The following is a 19,567-nucleotide window of genomic DNA, read 5'->3' on the forward strand; positions in this document are numbered from 1 at the left end:
TTTATATAGAAAAACTGTTCATGTGATAGGATTGGGCCCCAGAGCGACGGATCTGTACACTCTTAATAGTGATGTGACGATACATAGAATATTCCTCAGGTTCGAGTATTGGTAGGAATGTTCCTCAGAAAATATTTGTTCTATGCGGTTTTGAATTTATATAATAAAACGATTTTGGACCGCAGAAGATGCTTTAGTTACATTCATGTGATAGGATTGGGCCCCAGAGCGACGGATCTGTACACTCTTAGTAGTGATGTGACGATACATAGAATATTCCTCAGGTTCGAGTATTGGTAGGAATGTTCCTCGGAATATTTTTGTTCTATGCGGTTTTGAATTTATATAAAAAAATGATTTTGGACCGCAGATGATGCTTTAGTTACATTCATCTGATAGGATTGGGCCCCAGAGCTACGGATCTTTACACTCCTAGTAGTGATAGGACGATACATAGAATATTCCTCAGGTTCGAGTATTGATAGAAATGTTACTCGCAATCTTTTTAAAAACCAACAAAAATAGACGGACTTATAAAAATACTTAACAAAAATGTTACAAATATTGCATAGTTTTATTCAGCACAAAGATAGATATAACTCCGTAATAGATGGATACAGTCTAAGGAAAAAACGTGCCTCGAAAATCACGAAAATTTGATTCTCGATCAGATGGCGCCACTAGTTTTGGCCTACTCTCGTATAGAGGGCGTTGACGGTTTCGTTTGTTATTTATAATTTTAACGCAAATCAGTGAAAGAACATGGGTCAAAATCATATAAAAATAATTGATGCAAATAAAAAAATCATTTATCCATTTTAAGTTATTTTTATTAATCTTCATTTTTAGTTTTAAAGTATGTCGATAGATGACAGTGAATTTACAGAGTTTACAAATTTTACTATGACAGTACCGCTCTATCTTATTATATCCTCTTTGTTCAGCATTTGGAAATCTCAAATTATTAGCAAAAATATAGATAATACTTGGTAAAAGAAATGAATTAGAAGAACCAAAAAAAATACAGTCATGAAAATAAAACAACAGTTGTAATTATTAAAAAAAATATCTTCCCATTTAACGAATTTCCCAAAAATATTCCTAGCAATTTGTGATCCTCGGCGCATCACTATTTCCGAGCTACAATACGGTTGTCTGTCCTTGTTTTACTTGCCTGCATAGAGTAACTTATACTAGAGCGGTACTGTCATAGTAAATTTTGTAACCCCAGTAAATTCACTGCCATCTGTCGACACACTTTAAAACTAAAAATGAAGATTTATAAAAATACGATAAAATGTATTTAAATATGGATAAATGATTTTTTTTATTTGCATTAATTATTTTTATGATTTTGACCCATGTTCTTTCACTGATATGCGTTAAAATTGTTAAATAACAAACGAAACCATCAACGCCATCTATACGACTATAGGCCAAAGCTAGTAGCGCCCTCTGAACGAGAATCAAATTTTCTTGATTTTCGAGGCACGTTTTTTCCTTAGACTGTATCCATCTATTACGGAGTTATATCTATCTTTGCTTGCCTGCAATACCCGATAGTGTTCGGACAAAATAAAATAAGATCCGCTTATCCTTTACTTCTGCCCTGTGCTTTTGTGTACGGAGACTTCATTGGGATTCAGAGCTTCAGGTCGGTTCAATGTAAAATGGATATAGACTTAGGAAGCTAGGTTTCCTAACAAGATTATATAGACGCTGGTTAAATTTAAATAGGAGTATAGGTGCACCCACAATTCAATAAACTTTTGTAAAGCAACACTGTGCAACACTATAGGTAGATTAGTAGATTGTGTCACAAGGGAGCAAAATGACATATTTACGGCGAGGGCGTATATTGAATCTTGAACGAAGCGAACGATTCTATAATTGAATCCTGAGCGTAGCGAGGGATTCTAAAATAGAATCCTGAGCGTAGTGAGGGATTCAAGTGTTATTTCCTAAGGTGGAAATAATTTTGCTACCATGTGACATACTGTTTTTCATATCACCTATGAGGAAATTGTTATGTTCCAGAATATTATTTAACCTAAAAAAAATTATAAGCAAAAAAAGTGCCACTTTGATCCCTCTTAGCAGGGAAGAAAAGTGCCACTTTGATCCCTCCTAGCGGGGAAGAAAAAGCCCTTTATCGAATAGGTGATGTGAAATAGTTATTTTCTTTAGTACCTTTTTTTTGTTTAATTATAAACTGATCGGCGATTGGCCCTAGTCACACCTGATGGAAAGTGAAGACAGGGCCTAAGATGGAGCTCACCGGTTCAGTAACAGCCTATTCACTCTTGTTTTAAAGAGACCGAGGTCATATTGATCAGGGAATACAGATGGCGGGAGCGCATTCCATTCCTTAGCCGTCCGTACCAAAAATCGTCCGAACGAATGGAATGTGGACCACGAACGGGTGCATTCGCTCCCCGCGCCTGGATGTCCGATGATGGAAAGGTGAAGGTGGGATCAGGTCGTGCATTCCTGTGCGCACTCCCCGAAATGTATCCGATAGAACACCGATAGGCAAGCGACTCGACGGCGATGCTCAAGGCTCTGTATCCTTGACTTGACAGATGGGTCATCGCCAAAGAGTCTATGAGCCCGGCGCTCGACTGAGTCCAGGGCTCTACCTATTAAAATTTAAAACACACGCATGTCCTATCAAAAGATATTCCCAAAAGAATTTTAAAATTACTTTCCGTCGCATGAACGAAATTCTTCCGCTATCGCATTACGAAACCAAATATGAATCGTTTTGATTCAAAGAAGAAACTTTTAACATTTTGTGCCAATATTTCCGCATAAAAACTAAGTAAAACAAAGGAAAACGTGAAATCATTTTTGCAAAAAGCGAATTGAATTATTCAAGTCCGGCGTTCGTTTAAATCGCGAGCCGATAGGTGAACAAAATAAAGAGGAAAAGAGAAAATAAGAAAACAGACCAACTAATCAGCTTTCGCAAGTTAGCTTACAAACCTATTTGTCGTTATTACACTGATTTTAGGGACAGTATCGTTCGTAAATGAAGACGGATCGGCTCGCTTCTTTTTCATTATACGCGGAGTCATAATCTTTTTGATTAATACTGCAATATAAATATCCATGAAGTTTTTTGCGGGTGTGGAACGTCTGGGGGTGAGCTAGATGAATGTTCGCTGGGTGTCCTGTTTTAAAAAGCTTACGAGTAGAAATGAAATTTGAAATTTTTAAGAACCTATGTTATAAGAACCTGGCCGAGGACCGAGAAAACTGGCGCATACTCCACCGACAAGAGCCATGCTCTTAAATTATGATGATGATGTTATATTAAATGTTAGTATTATAATCAAGATACATAGTGTGACCATGACAAATTTATTACTAATAAAGGTATGGGCAAGGTAGTTGATAAATACCAGGAAACAAGAAATGACTACTTTTGAGAACAAATATAAGAAGTTCGTTTGCACAAATAGGTCACTGTTGTGTGTTGTACATAATTCCGGCTTGCGGGTTGCTACACCGAGTAAGGCGCTGTGTGTGTCGCGCCTGCATTACACCGCCACGGCTGCTGAAGTGGTGGAGTATGTACACCAGAAGACCGGCTACACTCTGGGTATTCCAGCTTCTATCGCGCCACTACGTGCACTTCAACTCTTTGAACGTGCCACGACCGCTGCAGGGGACCATCGAGTGCGCCAACTTCTGGCCGAAGGGTGTCGTGTTTCGGAGGTTCTGGGACAAACTGCCGAATCCGACACAAGACCAGATCAACGGAGCCACGCCGTTTTGTCGCCTAAATAGTGTTTAGTTTTTAGGTTTATAAAATGCATATATATGTTATCTGTAAGGTATTTGTAATATGGGCCTTGTTGCCTGATTTAAATTTTTAAATAAATAAATAACTCAAGTACCTACACAGTCAAGAAATTCGACACATGCCGCCGTTGCCCAGCTAAGTGAGTCTAGGCATCTAACGCAAACGTAGAGGACGATGGTTCAATTCTAGTCCCGGGCACTGGAAGCCTTGGTAACTTTTGCTTTCGTGTACATATGACATCTATTCCAGTTTATTATCTATACAATGAAGGTCTAATTTATCAAAAACATAATTGAAGGGAGAGTTGAGGCAAGGAGACGAATGGGGAGACCAAGAAGAACGTATATAGATCAAGTAAAGGAAAACTCAACGTTTTGTCGTATCAGGCTGTCAAGGAAAAGGCAGAGGACCGACATACATGGAACTCTTAAATATATGATGATGAAGGTCTAATGCAACCTTGTTATATTTAAACGATAGAAATATTAGTTACTTTGTGAATTTAAATTTCATACCAATATCCGTTGGCTGAAAGTGGGTCGATGATGCTTCCACACAAAGCTGTAGCAGGTCAGCCAATTTACATTTTAAAGTTAATACTTTAAGCAACCTATTGTAATAGTAGCTCAATACATTTATGGAGAACAATATTCATAGATACCTAGTGGGCAAATAAAAACGTGAAGCGTAAATTAAGGTATTTTGAAAATAGTATTGTGCCTAATCGCACTTAAACTATCGTGAGACATATTTCAAAATATTGATCAGTACGGTTTTATACTCACTATTATTTTTAGTCGGCAAGTGTGTTGTGACGATCGCGGGGACATAGTGAGTGCAGTGTGCTTGACTTCGTTCGATACAGCCGCCCTACCAGACCTTCACTTGACGACTCCATCTGCGGACTGCCCCGCGCCCCCCGCCCCCGCCCCATCAGCGCGTGCGCAACGAGCGACGAGGCGGGCGGCGCGGGCAGTGCACGACGTACAACCGCCGCGGACACTCGTGCCTGACGATGGATTCCCAAAGAATCCGAAACATGTCGCCAAAACCGACTAAAAATAATAGTGAGTAAAAACTGTACTGATAAATATTTTGAGTATTGTGCCTATTACAAGGAGGTTGAGAGAATCCTTATATTATATAATAAGATAAAACACATTTGCGTATACATCGCTCCAGTTTTTAAGCCGATAAGTCCTCTATTAGCCAATAAAGATAGTACGGCGATATTTTACGACACTTTTATGTGTATCCCAGTTATGATATTTACTTTTCGTTTTATTACGCGTCTCGCCGAATAAGCAAATAGCAGTCCTGGGGGAGCGAAATATATATTATATTCATAGGTATTCTACGTCCGTCCCTCGGATGCGTTAATCTTTTAAGAGATGTTGCTCTAACTGGCCATCTCATGATATTTCGGGCACTTTGCAATTTCTTTTAGGTGGCTTTTTGAATATTTATGTTCTGTGTATTGATATTTGCGTGTGTTACGTAAATGTGCGTATGTTTAAGTTGCTTGCATAGATCTGGTACAACTACATGGTCAAATTCATGTAAATAAGTGGTGCCGTAGGCCAGACGGTGATAAAAATATATTTCGTTTTTAGGTTCTTGCTCCAAAATATCATTTTTAGGGTTCCGTACCCAAAGGGTAAAAACGGGACCCTATTACTAAGACTCCGCTGTCCGTCTGTCTGTCACCAGGCTGTATCTCATGAACCGCGATAGCTAGACAGTTGAAATTTTCACAGATGATGTATTTCTGTTGCAGCTATAACAACAAATACTAAAAAGTACGGAACTCTCGGTGCGCGAGTCCGACTCGCACTTGGCCGGTTTTTTTTCTGTAAATCTAGCATTTTATATAATGGTCCGATTATTTCATATGTTTAACTAAGCATATTTGTGGTTAAGAAAGAAAACTAAGCTTTAAGTAGCTTCGATTAGGCGATAACTGTGTAATAAAAAATCGACTTAATTTTTCAGCTTTTAAACATCAAGTCACATCACATTTCCTTCTTAATCTAACATGTGCAGAATCAGCTATGTTAATAACTCATAATAAACATATAAATAAAATACAACGATGAAAACGGATTATATCGCGTATATTGAATTTATAATACATCCCGACGTTTCGAACCCTTTACAGCGTTCGTGGTCAACGAGTGACTGAGGAAAAACTACAAAGTGCAAAAATACCCATACACTAAGAATAATGAACCATCATAGACTATAAACTTTAAAGCTGGTTGTACATGCAAAAACGGTTCATAAGGCTAGTTATACAATACAACTATTTTCAAGTAAAGATATATATATATATATACGCAATAAAAAAAACGCGCTATCGCGATAACCAAGGACAATATTATAAATATACAAGGTGTTTCTGGACATGGGGCTTTAAATTCAGGGCTCGATTCTACTCGCTAAACTGAGCTACTTTTATTATGGGACCAACCCCGAAATCGCGAAAAAAAAACATGGCATTTTCATACATTTTGGCTGATCAGATGTTGAAGTTTTCTATGGAAAAGCCAAAAAAATTTTCGCAATTTTAGGGTTGGTCCCATAATAAAAGTAGCTCAGTATAGCGAGTAGAATCAAGCCATGAATTTAAAGCCCCATGGTCAGAGACATACTGTATAAATAGTTATAAATTTCAAAATCGTATCTTTATCGAAGCCGTCTCGCCGCAGTCGCGGTGAACGTTTACACGAACGGCATAAACCCGGTGGCCCAATTCGCCATCGAGTGCCTTTGATGCGGCCATAAAACACTAGGCCGAATAACCGGCCAATATCAATCAGACGGGGCGCGGTTGAAGACACGAGGAACAGTCAGGCTATATATACAACTAGCTTTTGCCCGCGACTTCGTCTGCGTGGATTTAGTAACAGCAGCTTAATGTAAGTATAGCGCCTGGAAAAATCTCATAGCAATCTAAATTTGAGCATATTATGCACACAAATTAGCAGGCACTTCGTTAATTATCTCAATTCCACCCCGCTTTTTACTTTCTTAAGGGATGATTTTCGGGATAAAAACGATCCTATGTCCTTCTCAGGGACTCAACCTATCTCTATGCCAAAGTTCATCTAAATCGATTCAGCGGTTTAAGCGTGAAGAGGGAATACACAGACAGAAAGACAGACAGACAGACTTTCGCATTTATAATATTAATATGGATTTTGTTTTAACTTGTAGTAACACTAGCTTTTCTTCGCGACTTCGACTGCGTGGAATGATTATGATGATTGATAAAAACTTTTCTTTGTCGTTCTTCGTTCGTGCTTCAAAGTAGGTATCTTCATACCAAATTATATCTAATTCGGTTCAGCGGTTTAAGAGTGAATAGGTAACAGACAGACAGTTACTATTTCATTTATACTATAACAGTAGAGACGGCAATGGGGTGATTCTTATTCTTAGGTTTTTTTTTTGTTGCCTGTAAGAGTACCATTTTTTTTAATTAAGTAAACTATATCAATATACTTAGCAATTTATCTCTAGTTTTATGTCAACCTAAATGTATTGTCCTAAGAGTATTAAAAACATATAAATAAAAGTTCGAAATGTCACGGAACGTGTAGTATGACTTCCCGGATTTTGTGTTTTTGTTAAGACCTATCTTAACAAGTAGCAGATAAGTAGGTATTAGCATACCTAAGTACCTACTTACCTAATCTAGACAGATTAAGTCTCTCAATCGTCCTATGATATGTAAAGGTGACATCTACCGAAACTATTGTGTACTAGTTTAAGTGCTCAATAAGCTGTTAGCTATGTCAATGTATGTAATAGTTCCTAACCAATCCGTAGTGTCATAGTGTGGCGCTGTACTTTACTATATAAGCTTCTACATGTATGTAGACAAGCCCACTTTTTCTAACCAGCCTTCTGTAAAACATTAAATTAAGATATCAGATTCTCTGCTTTCATTTGGTCGCCATTACCTCCAACGCTGAACAGTTTTCTTTTTAATATGAAGTGATTATACAAGAATTTAATATCAAATATAGAACAGTAATCCCTGTTCTAAAACACTGTTTAAAAATTGTATAGTTATGTAACGTATTTATATCATTTTAAACAACATACATTTTGTGATCAGTTTGCGTATCACCTCCGCGCGTGGTAATACAAACATGCGGTAGAAAGTTATCTTTACTGCTGGCAGCCAACCAAAAGGAAGACCTCTTCCTCTTTGGTAAGCCCTTAAGACTTAGGAGTGTCAAGGGCCCTTTTACAAGTCAATACATACAGTATTGACAGTGATAGTTGACCTCGATGCTAAACGCGACGAGCTGAAAGCACGCCAGCCTGCTTCCATTCATTACCATTATGTGGCTGGTGTTCTCATGTGTTCTCAATGTGCACGGGGGTTCGCCTCGAAGATCGGCTACGTCAGCCATATTCGGGCGCACGAGCGCCGTGCTAACTGTAACAGTTAGCTCCTAGTTACTAGGAGTCGAAGTGGTCGCCATGGTCGAAATCGGCCGGAAGGATCATCATCATCATTCACAGTGATATCATATATATAGTGATATGAAAAATACAAAAGGTCAACCGTCATAATAACATTATATAAACCTTAAGAGTTTTGAATGATTCACGGTTAGTTTCACTACATATATATTGACCGGGATATATACCGTGAATACCGGGAATATCGGGAGCTCACAAACAATACAAAAGGTAATCACGGTCTATATCCCGGTCAATATAAGTCTAGTATATAAACCTTTCTACAAATCTGATTCTAGTAACTTTGTCTCCAATTTCCCTATCACTAAAGTACCCAGATCATGCACCGCATAAACTCTGTTAAGAAAAATGTCTTCGGTGCAATTTGGCACCGAGTCCCCAGATGGCGCGAGCGCGCAGTCTGCGAACACCTCATTTTTTGCCCGAACTTGTTTGTCACTGAAACTTTGCGGGTTCCGGTTTATTTCTGTGGTTCGATTCATAACTGATGAAATACTTTGTGGTTAAAATTATTGGTGTAACATTTATTTTGTTAAGTGCAGTTTAATTTTTGAAAAGTTCTTAATTTAATTGTTACCCGTGAACAAGATGCATGTAACTGCGTCGAAATATCGCGAGCTCGAAATTAATACAATAGATAATCACGGTCAATATCCCGGTCGAAATAAGTCTAATCTTTCTAGACTAAACTAACAGTGAATCATTAAATCATTTTACGGTTTAGACTCACTTGTTTTAGTCACTCGCGCGACATGTTTCGGAGAGCCTAGGTCTCCTTTCTCAAGCACTAATAGTGCGAGCAGCGTTCACGACGACCGTGTATTGCGTATAATGCGTATGATTTTATGTTAGTATGTCTCACAACAGTTTAAATTCGATAATAGTGAATCATTAAAACCTGTTAATTGTAGATTTACTTACGTAAAGTAAATCTACAATTAACAGGTTTTAATGATTCACTTACTTAGAGCGCTGGTGGCCTAGCGGTAAGAGCGTGCGACTTGCAATCCGGAGGTCGCGGGTTCAAACCCCGGCTCGTACCAATGAGTTTTTCGGAACTCATGTACGAAATATCATTTGATATTTACCAGTCGCTTTTCGGTGAAGGAAAACATCGTGAGGAAACCGGACTAATCCCGACAAGGCCTAGTTTCCCCTCTGGGTTGGACGGTCAGATGGCAGTCGCTTTCGTAAAAACTAGTGCCTACGCCAATTCTTGGGATTAGTTGCCAAGCGGACCCCTCTGGCTCCCATGGAGCCGTGGCAAAATGCCGGGACAACGCGAGGAAGATGATGATGTAGATTTACTTACGTTAGATGTCGTTAGACGCATGCCTAAGGCGTATAAAACCCATGATTGATATAATAAACATATTCACTCGAAATTATAAAGTTCGGTAGCCCAGTTATTAAAGGGGTAGCAATACTGTCAATGTCCAAATTCGCTCTAGGTGGTGAATTTTTCTAATTCACCTTTACTTTCTAAGACAAGCTTTTAAAAATCAAAATTATCTTTTACTCAAAACACTGTCGGGAAAACCAATGGATTCAGTTACTAATCGTAACAAAGACGTGACGACTTTCCGCGTGGCCTCTATTTCTCATTAATAACTAACTTGTCCTTCAGGATTCCATAGATAAATATAGCATAAATGAGATAACAGACCTCAAGACGCCCTTCCAACGTTGCAGAACCTCCAAGGAAAGTGAAATAATCTTAATAAATAATTTCCATAAATTGCCATTGTTTCTTCCAAATACGCACGGCCGGAATCCAACTTTCCCTCTTGTTAATATTAAAGCCGCAAAACCTTTATTATTCATAAAACAAAAAAGAAACTTGGCAATAAAATCCCCGGACGACATTATTAGGTAAAATAATTCCCGAGTATAAATCAAATATCGCTCCTTTGCCAAGATTCGTTAAGTTTGAGGTTCCTCGAAAACCAATACAGCATTGCAATATCAATAATCAATTGGTGCATTCTTGGCTTGGATTCAAGTCTATTACGCTGGGGGTATAAGCGCTGCGCATTCAAATGTATTGCGATCCTTTTGTGGGGGAACTCGCATCTGGACAGGCCAGAGCTGGTCTTATTGCAACGTACCTACGAATTTGTCGAACACGTTGTTTCCATTGTGAGAATGTTTTAAAAGATCTTGAGGCTACATTTTGCTGATGGCTAACGTGAATTTTGATGCTGAGAAAGTAACATTATACTGTTGGCAACACGGTAGTTTTAGCAAATGGTGGGGGAGTAACGGGGACAGACTCGTTCACTTGGGTTGAGGCGGTCAAAGAGGACGCATCGCAAAGGACTGGTCAAGTCAGAGTACCTGTAAGTACCTCCATGGTTGTGTCGGTAATAATTTAGAGTAACCATGCAAGAAGCTTCACAAGTTGCATACTTCACAGTTCTATATTTGCAGAATAGTGAGCATTCTGTTGATGTAGTCCCGTTTGTTCAACGTTTTAAATTTAATTTCATGACAACACCACGTCATATACACTTTTTAGTAACTACCTATATTATATAACAATATGTTATTAGGTTCTTATTTTAGAATTCCATCATAACATTTACTGAATAGCTCGTTCTTCTAAAAACTAAGATTGGTAAGTAAGTGTTTCTTAAACTGTTTTAATACCGAATGTCAGGATTGAATCGGATTAGATGGAACTTTGTTACCATCACTTCATAGTATAAAACAAAGTCTCTTTCCGCTGTCTGTTTGTCCCTATGTATGCTTAAATCTTCAAAACTACGCAACGGATTTTGATGCGGTTTTCACCTATCAATAGAGGCTTCTTGAGGAAGGTTTTAGTGTATAATCTGTAAAGGTTTTATGTAACCCATGCAAAGCCGGGGCGGGTCGCTAGTGAAGTATAAAACTAACTTTTTTTTTTCTTCATACTTGCAAAACAAATTTATTTATTTATTTCATATTTCATACAATCAGAAGTAGGAGAAGCGGCATTTTACAGCTTATCGTGAAATACAAATAAAATAGCAAGTAAAAGGATTTTTCTAATGTGGATAAAATAAATGAACGTTTGAAATACGGCTGTTGTTATAAAAGATAAATCGTACGCTTTTATTGCTGAAGAATTTTTTTTCTAACCGAAGTCAGTTGTGGCATTAATAGCTAAATAGCCATTTTTTGGGTTCCGTACCCAATGCGTAAAAACGGGACCCTATTACTAAGACTCCGCTGTCCGTCTGTGCGTCAGTCCGTCTGTCTGCCACCAGGCTTTATCTCATGAACCGTGATACCTAGACGGTTTAAATTTTCACAGATGATGTATTTTGACGACCGCTCTGGCGTAGTGGGTAGTGACCCTGCCTGTGAAGCCGATGGTCCTGGGTTCGAATCCCGGTAAGGGCATTTATTTGTGTGATGAGCACAGATATTTGTTCCTGAGTCATGGGTGTTTTCTATGTATTTAAGTATTTATATATTATAATATCGTTGTCTGAGTACCCATAACACAAGCCTCCTTGGGCTTACCGTGGGACTTAGTCAATCTGTGTAAGAATGTCCTATAATATTTATTTATTTTTTATTTCTGTTGCCGCTACAACAACAAATACTAAAAAGTGCGGAACCTTTGGTGGGCGAGTCCGACTCGCACTTGTCCTGTTTATTTTGATTCAAATCATGTTTTGTGTATATGATACAAAGGTTAGACTTAAGACGTTTGAGTAATGAAAACTTGACGTATCGAGCCTTTGATGCAAATTAACTCATATTTACAACACTTCGTTAAAGTTGTCTTTAAACATCTAAGCCATCAATCAAACAAAGCGAAAGCAGCTTGTATTAAAATCTTTGAAGAACACAACACACAACTTAAAAAAAAATACTATAAAGAAAGTAAAAAACGTTTTTCTTGAAGTCACTCAACTTAATTAAGTTCTTATGGCATTTCGACACACCTACTTATGTAACCCAATATTCATATGCAAATAAATCATTCATTCGTTCATTCATTCATTCATTCATTCATTCATTCATTCATTCATTCGTCCTAGTAAACATATTAGTAAGGGTACTATAGTTAATTTACTATTACTATATAATTTTTCTTGAAGTCACTTAACTTAATTAAGTTCTTATGGCATTTCGACACACCTACTACTTATGTAACCCAATATTCATATGCAAAAAAATCATTCATTCGTTCATTCATTCATTCATTCATTCGTCCTAGTAAACATATTAGTAAGGGTACTATAGTTAATTTACAAATTGATTCTAGGCGCGGCTTTGGCACCGACCGCGGTCCACCGTTCCGTGTCTATTTGCATAAACGTAGGCCCTGATCCGACACTCGACTGCTATATTTTGTACTAGCTTTGTCCCGCGACTTCGTCTGCGCGGACTTAGTAACAACAGTTAAAGTAAGTATAGCGCCTGGAAAAATTATCATAGCAATCATTCAATTTGAGAATATTATGCACACAAATTAGTAGGCACTTCATAAATTATCTCAATTCCACCCCGCTTTTCACTTGATGATTTTCGGGATAAAAACTATCCTATATGTCCTTCTCCGGGACTCAAGCTATCTCTTTGCCAAATTTCATCTAAATCAGTTCAGCGGTTTAAGCGTAAAGAGGTAACACACGGACAGACAAACAGACAGACAGACAGACAGACAGACTTTCGCATTTATAATATTAGTATGGATAAATCTGGTTACATTTAATCTGGACACAACTTTATAATTTTGAGATAATATCGTTAAAAAAAAAAAACAAATAAAAGACGAGGTTCACGTCATGTTATACCAGAAGGTTAAGGAGTTGGCAGAGGACCGGACGAGTTTGAGATTGCTCCACCGACAGCACAGCTCTTAAATAAGAAGAAGGGAGACATTGTAAAAAAATGTACCTTTAGATTATGCAGTATGACAACTTAGAAATAACTAAGAACAAATTAAATTACTACCTATCTATGAAAATATTTTCACGTGTTTTAAACAAAGTCTGTATGTCTGTCCCTATGTATGCTTAGATCTTAAAAAGTACGCAACGGATTTTGATGCGGTTTTTTTAAATAGATAGAGTGATTCAAGAGGAAGCTTTGGATGAATAATTTGTAAAGGTTTTGTGTAAATTTGCTGAACTACCCGTGCCAAGCCGGGACGGGTCGCTAGTAAACTATAAACCGAAATAAATATCATATACGAAGGAAAAAACGGTAAACGGGGGACGCTGGTTCGATTCCAGAGCTGTTTTTACCCTTTGGGTACGGAACCCTAAAACGGTAAAAGTTTTATTTTATTTATTTATCGTATGGCAATTATATTTTACACTGTTCATTTATAAACGGGCCCACTGACTATCAGTCCGCCGGACGATATCGGCCTGTCAGTTGTTCGGAACTGTCAAATGTTTGTTCTAACTGACAGGCCGATATCGTCCGGCGGACTGATAGTCAGTGGGCCTCTTTAGCTAGCTTATAATCTAAATCTACATTTGTCCAAGTAGATGATGGCTGCACTTTTAAAATCTTCCACTGGGACATCGTACTTTGTCAGTGGGCACTCCAAGATGATATGCCGAACAGTTTGCTATGGGCATCCGCATTCGCAGCACTCCTGATCACTCCATCCCCATTTTTTTCGGAGGTACGCACAGTGGCCGATTCCTGTTCCCAGACGGTTAAGCATGCACCAGGCACGGCGTGATTCATTGAACCCAGGCGCGTGGCTCTGTGGGTTTAGCTCAAAGAGATCAGATGGGACGTCTGCCTGTGACCATTCTTCGGACCAGGCTTCGTTCGGCGGTAAAAGTTAAAGGCATTTAATTAAAGTCTAGACTTCATTAACTTTACCATCCTTCATCCATTACAAAAACACGTCATCAACTCATCAAAGTTTCTTCGATCTAAACTTGAGTATAAAGAGCATTTCAGCACATCATTAACCTCGGTGATATTATCTATTCGTCGTGTAATAGACAGTTGATTTGGCACGTCATACTTGTCAGCGTGACTTGCAGGTTTTTCGACGGGGTTAGAAAGCTGAAAGCGGGTTGAATCCGAACGAAGTGAGGGAAATCAGAAACTATAATGGACAAGCTGTTAAGATATAAATAAACTTAATTCACGTTACGTATTTTGCACCGTGTGGAATTTTTTTTATGATAATTTTGGAACTGTGTTCCGAATTCATAAGTGCTTATTGTTAGGCCTGTATGAATAAAGTATATTTGAACTGAACTGAATAGTCGCAAGTTCGAGTCTTGCAGTGGTGAGTTTGCCATTTTTTAGGGTTCCGTACCCAAGGGGCTATTACTAAGACTTCTCTGTCCGTCTGTCTGTCACCAGGCTGTATCTCATGAACCGTGATAGCTAGACAGTTGAAATTTTCACAGATGATGTATTTCTGTTGCCGCTATAACAACAAAATAAATACTAAAAAAGTTAAGTAAGTTTGTTAAGTTTGTTAATTTTAATGATAACTTTGTTTTCCGCTTACTGCTCCTACACTAGCTACTTTAGATTAGAAATTATTTAATTAAGGTAGGGCACTCAAGGTCTATTAACACATTGCTTATTATTACATCATTTTTGTATATGACTGTTTGTTGCCTAAATAAAAAAAAAATAATAAAAATAAAAAATAAAAAAATAAATAAATAAATAAAAAAAAACGGAATCCTCGGAGTCTGACTCGCACTTGGCCGGTTTTTTCTCAATTCAAATTTGTATTATCGCTTGCAGACGTACGTATCTGCCTTAAAAAATAATATGATAAAAATAATAAGGCCGACAATGTAATATTATGGTACCATCGAGCTGATCTGATGATTACAGGAGGTGGCCATTGATAAAACAACGCAACATGTGTTTAGGCTTGTTAGAATTGTCTCGATGAATATCAGTTGTCTACAGTCCGCGATAGCTTTTATCAAATATTAAATTTTAAACAAAACAAACATTTAAAGCTCTGGAGCATTATTTTACTTAATAAAATGAACATTTAGTTTCCCGTAATCGTAGATATAGAAAGTCTTGTACATTACAGTCTTGGTCCTGGGTTCGAATCCCGGTAAGGGCATTTATTTGTGTTATGAGCACAGATATTTGTTCCTGAGTCATGGGTGTTTTCTATATATTTAAGTATTTATATATTATATATATCGTTGTCTGAGTACCCATAACACAAGCCTCCTTGGGCTTACCGTGGGTCTTAGTCAATCTGTGTAAGAATGTCCTATAATATTTATTATTTATTTATTATTATTATTTATTACAAAACTTCTGCATTTTTTATAAAGATCGGATAAATTCTCAGCTTAGTGAAGGGCCTTTGCAGGACAAAAATCACCTACTTAATTTAGTAACAGTTATAGATAACATGGTATATAAGAGACTAATTAAAAGTGAAGAGCATAGATAGACTAATTCGCATGACTGAACATAGAGAGATATATAGACATATGGTCGCCGACCTCCTGGACGGAGATGGCACGTGAAGAAGAAGATAGATAACAAATATGTATACATAATTATCAGCCCTAAATGGCAAATCCAAATCGAATCACATCCGAAATCATCGAAGCGTAAGCTTGTGTTAATTTCGCAGTCGGAAGAGTTATCATATTCCAATTATGCTCCATTATTACCAATTAATTACGTTTCAATATTAAACGCTTATTGTTTGAATACATATCCCAAAATTAAATTGATTTTATCTAAATACTATACTGATAAGCGTTGCTGCGGCTTCCAAACACATTTCTAATCAACGAGCGACGAGGCGGGCGGCGCGGGCAGTGCACGACGTACAACCGCCGCGGACACTCGTGCCTGAAGATGGATTCCCAAAGAATCCGAAACATGTCGCCAAAAGCGACTAAAAATAATAGTGAGTAAAAACCGTACTGGTAAATACATTTCTAATTTTGCAAAAAATGCCAATTATGTTTTTTTGTTTCGGATTTATTTAAATATCCTTATAATACATAACCCCTTTATTAAACCCTTGACATAATTGAAACACCGCCTACCTGTACTTGAAATCCATCTAAGCACCATCTTGACAGAATCTAAATTAAAAACCAGCACTCAAATACGTTCATCCATTGGGAAGCAACCTACGGAACCCTGGGTGCACTAGTCCCACTCGCACTTGACCGGTTTTTGAAAATTGTATAATGTTTTTGTGATTTTATTTAGTTGAAATATTGATTTAATAATGAACTTGAAAAAGATTAAGTACACTTCTCCTCTTTACGAGCCGTGCAAAGCTTGTTATGTATTTATGTGAATATTGTACGTAGCTACGCGACAGCAAAACATTTAATTTAACTTGTTCAAGTTAGTATACTCAAGTATATTTGATTGAGAATCACAATCAGAATAGCCATTAACTTATTAAACTAACACATGCCTAGGTACATTGTTTACAGTATTTATATTCATTAATTAGCCTCATGCATGAAGTTTATATTTGAACGAAATATGTTTTATTCGGATGTTTGTTACCGTTATATCATGTTACAAATGCATTTCCGTTTTTAAATTACCATTTAATTACTTAAAATTATAAATAAAAAGTACAAAAATTTGCTCGCGAAAAGCTAGTGAGCGAAACGCTCGAAACGCCACGTGACGTCACGCGTTCGACAGATTAGTGTCATTAGTAGCAAAAGTCAGTTGGGCCGCCCAACGTGTGACGTCATCACACTGTCGAATTCGCGCCAAAAATTATGAGCGTTTCAACCGCTCAAAAATTTTCAACATATTAAATATTTTTTAATAAAATAATGTTAAGGTTTACAAAAGTATTTTTATCATTTCCGGTGTTCCAACGATATAAATTATGAATCCAAAAATAAAAATAAATTCATGCATGGAGCTAATTATGTATTTATATTTAACGAAATAGTTGAGACTAAAATGGCCTCTCCTTCAAGGGAGAAGAAAGGGGCGTGGTAATAAAAACCCTGCTTGTTTTGTTTTTTTACCACCATAATCTGTTTTCCCTAAATAACTCTTGCAACTCTCCATTAAAACTGGCACAAATTACGTCAAAACCATTTCCTTAACACACGTGCTATCGGCTTATTTAGCCGTCGACACGAGTGTCAAAATACAATAAAAAGCCTGTATTATGGCAATTAGGAGACTTGTCAGAACGCCCAAACATTATGACTAACTTAATAAGTCACGCAGGAGTTAGAGCCAATAGGGTGGCGGGAGTTGGGTGTTCAGTTTTGTGGATGTCTGTAGTTATTAGGAAAGTTGGGGTGCGTTATTCAGGGGGCTTGAGTGGCATTTGAGCATTAAGGGGCCCACTGACTATCAGTCCGCCGAACGATATCGGCCTGTCAGTTGTTCGGAACTGTCAAATTTTTGTTCTAACTGACAGGGCCGATATCGTCCGGCGGACTGATAGTCAGTGGGCCGCTTTAGAAATGCATGTCAACTAATTTATATTTTTTAGAGCCCTCAGTAAATTGTGTCCGTACCTTAGTTGCACTGCGACTACAGACTACCCTTAACTTAGAACTTTACTGTAGTCTGTATCCTGTAAAATGAGACCATATTGACACAAAGCTGTAAAGTTTAAATGTCATTTCTGGTCACGCTTTTTTTTGTTTACTTGTACAAAATTAAAAAAAATATATAATATAATATTTTTCTTCTAAAATTATATAGTCTTCTTGTATATGCTAAGAACAACAAATTTATAAAAAGAATATTATTAGTACAAGTTATCAGAAAGGCTATAAAATTTAACGTTGTGGTAATTAAAAACTGATGAAGTTTTTTCTTTCCAAATATTATCATGTTGCATGCAAAAAAAATATTGTAAAGTTATTACAAAATAGTGACGAATAAGTATAAGAAAACCTTTCTTTATTAATTAGTAATAATTACCTTTATTTTTCATCTGTTAATTTTAACGCTCTAAGTTTAACCACACCTTGATATGGTTAAAATTTATTCTTAACAACATAATGTGTAGCAACATTTCGGCACTCAAGCCCGTAAAACACATGCGAATAGCGCGGCAATTATATTTTATTAGTCCGACTGTACTGTTTGCGTGCTCTGCTCATTGTTCAATTGCAACTGTACCTGAAAATGGGGCTAAATAATGTTATTAAGTTTAATGCTTATGAGTTCATTTTTAACTATAAAACTCCCGTGAGACTCAAACATATTAAATTATTTTAAACCGGGTCACTCACGTATTATTAAGTCGAATAGCTCGACATGTTTCGGTCCAATTTACGAGGACCGTCTTCACGGAGACACGAAACATGTCGAGCTATTCGACTTAATAATACGTGAGTGACCCGGTTTAAAAATAATTTAATATCTTATGAGTTCATGTTAAGACGTTACATTAGAACTTAGAAGTCGTTTTATTTCTATGATTGTAACTTACTTTAAAAATACTTGCAGGAAATCTGCAGTATCTGCACCAATAATTACATTTCTGCTTTAGATATTAAATATCTTATTACGAGTAGGTAGTGTTCTTTAAAATATCAGAATTGCGTTTCGCGCATTGATTTTTGCGGCTAGCGCGCAATTAAAAACAGCGTTTAATCAATTGCTGTTTAATACCACAATGTTCGTTTTACTCTACAATGGTTTAATACTTCAAACTTGCCCTTATTCTAAAGTGCTTGACGATTGCTTAAAAGTTTAAAGTCCAAAGCTAAGCAGGCTTTTTCAGAGCACAATTTCCTATTTAACCCAACATCCTTAACGTAACGATTTAGAAACTTGGACCATAAGCTTCATAAAGCTTTTCCAGATACACTTTTCAAATTAGAACCGACAGAGCGCTTTCAAAGCCTCGCCCCAATTCTAAGATTGTAAATTGTCATCATTTCAATTGGAAGAGCCCATCGCTCCCGTCGGCTAACACACTCCGCCGTGAATTATTCCTCGACCTTTGTTCGCTCGTCTTTTGTCGATGGTTCACAATAAAATTTTATCCAGGAAACCTATTCGCAGTTACCTTTTATTATAATGTTGCAGCTGGTTCGGGATAGTGTTGGTGGAAATGAGTATTTTGAGTGCTTTCTAAAAATAAAGGTCACTGGTTCATATCCGGTTAGAAGGACCACAATCCATGTAGTAGAAATAAAATATGGAATGAACTTTAGTATAGAAACACCAATTATTTGCAACCCGTACAATATAATGAATGTTCAAGAAGAATTCTGAAGGAAAAAAAATATTGCCAGCAACACTCCGGCCATACACAGAATTAAAACACAAATTAAC

The 19,567-nt window shown here is 37.2% G+C and overlaps 1 protein-coding gene across 2 annotated transcripts in view; it reads right to left on the bottom strand.

Annotated features, from left to right (window-relative positions):
• The window catches only part of LOC134745320 (uncharacterized), a 621,323-nt gene that overhangs the window by 275,538 nt on the left and 326,218 nt on the right, over positions 1 to 19,567 (bottom strand). The gene's annotated exons all lie outside the window — the stretch shown is intronic.

Source organism: Cydia strobilella, chromosome 1, assembly GCF_947568885.1.
Source record: "Cydia strobilella chromosome 1, ilCydStro3.1, whole genome shotgun sequence".
In the NCBI taxonomy this organism is placed as follows: Eukaryota; Metazoa; Arthropoda; class Insecta; order Lepidoptera; family Tortricidae; genus Cydia; species Cydia strobilella.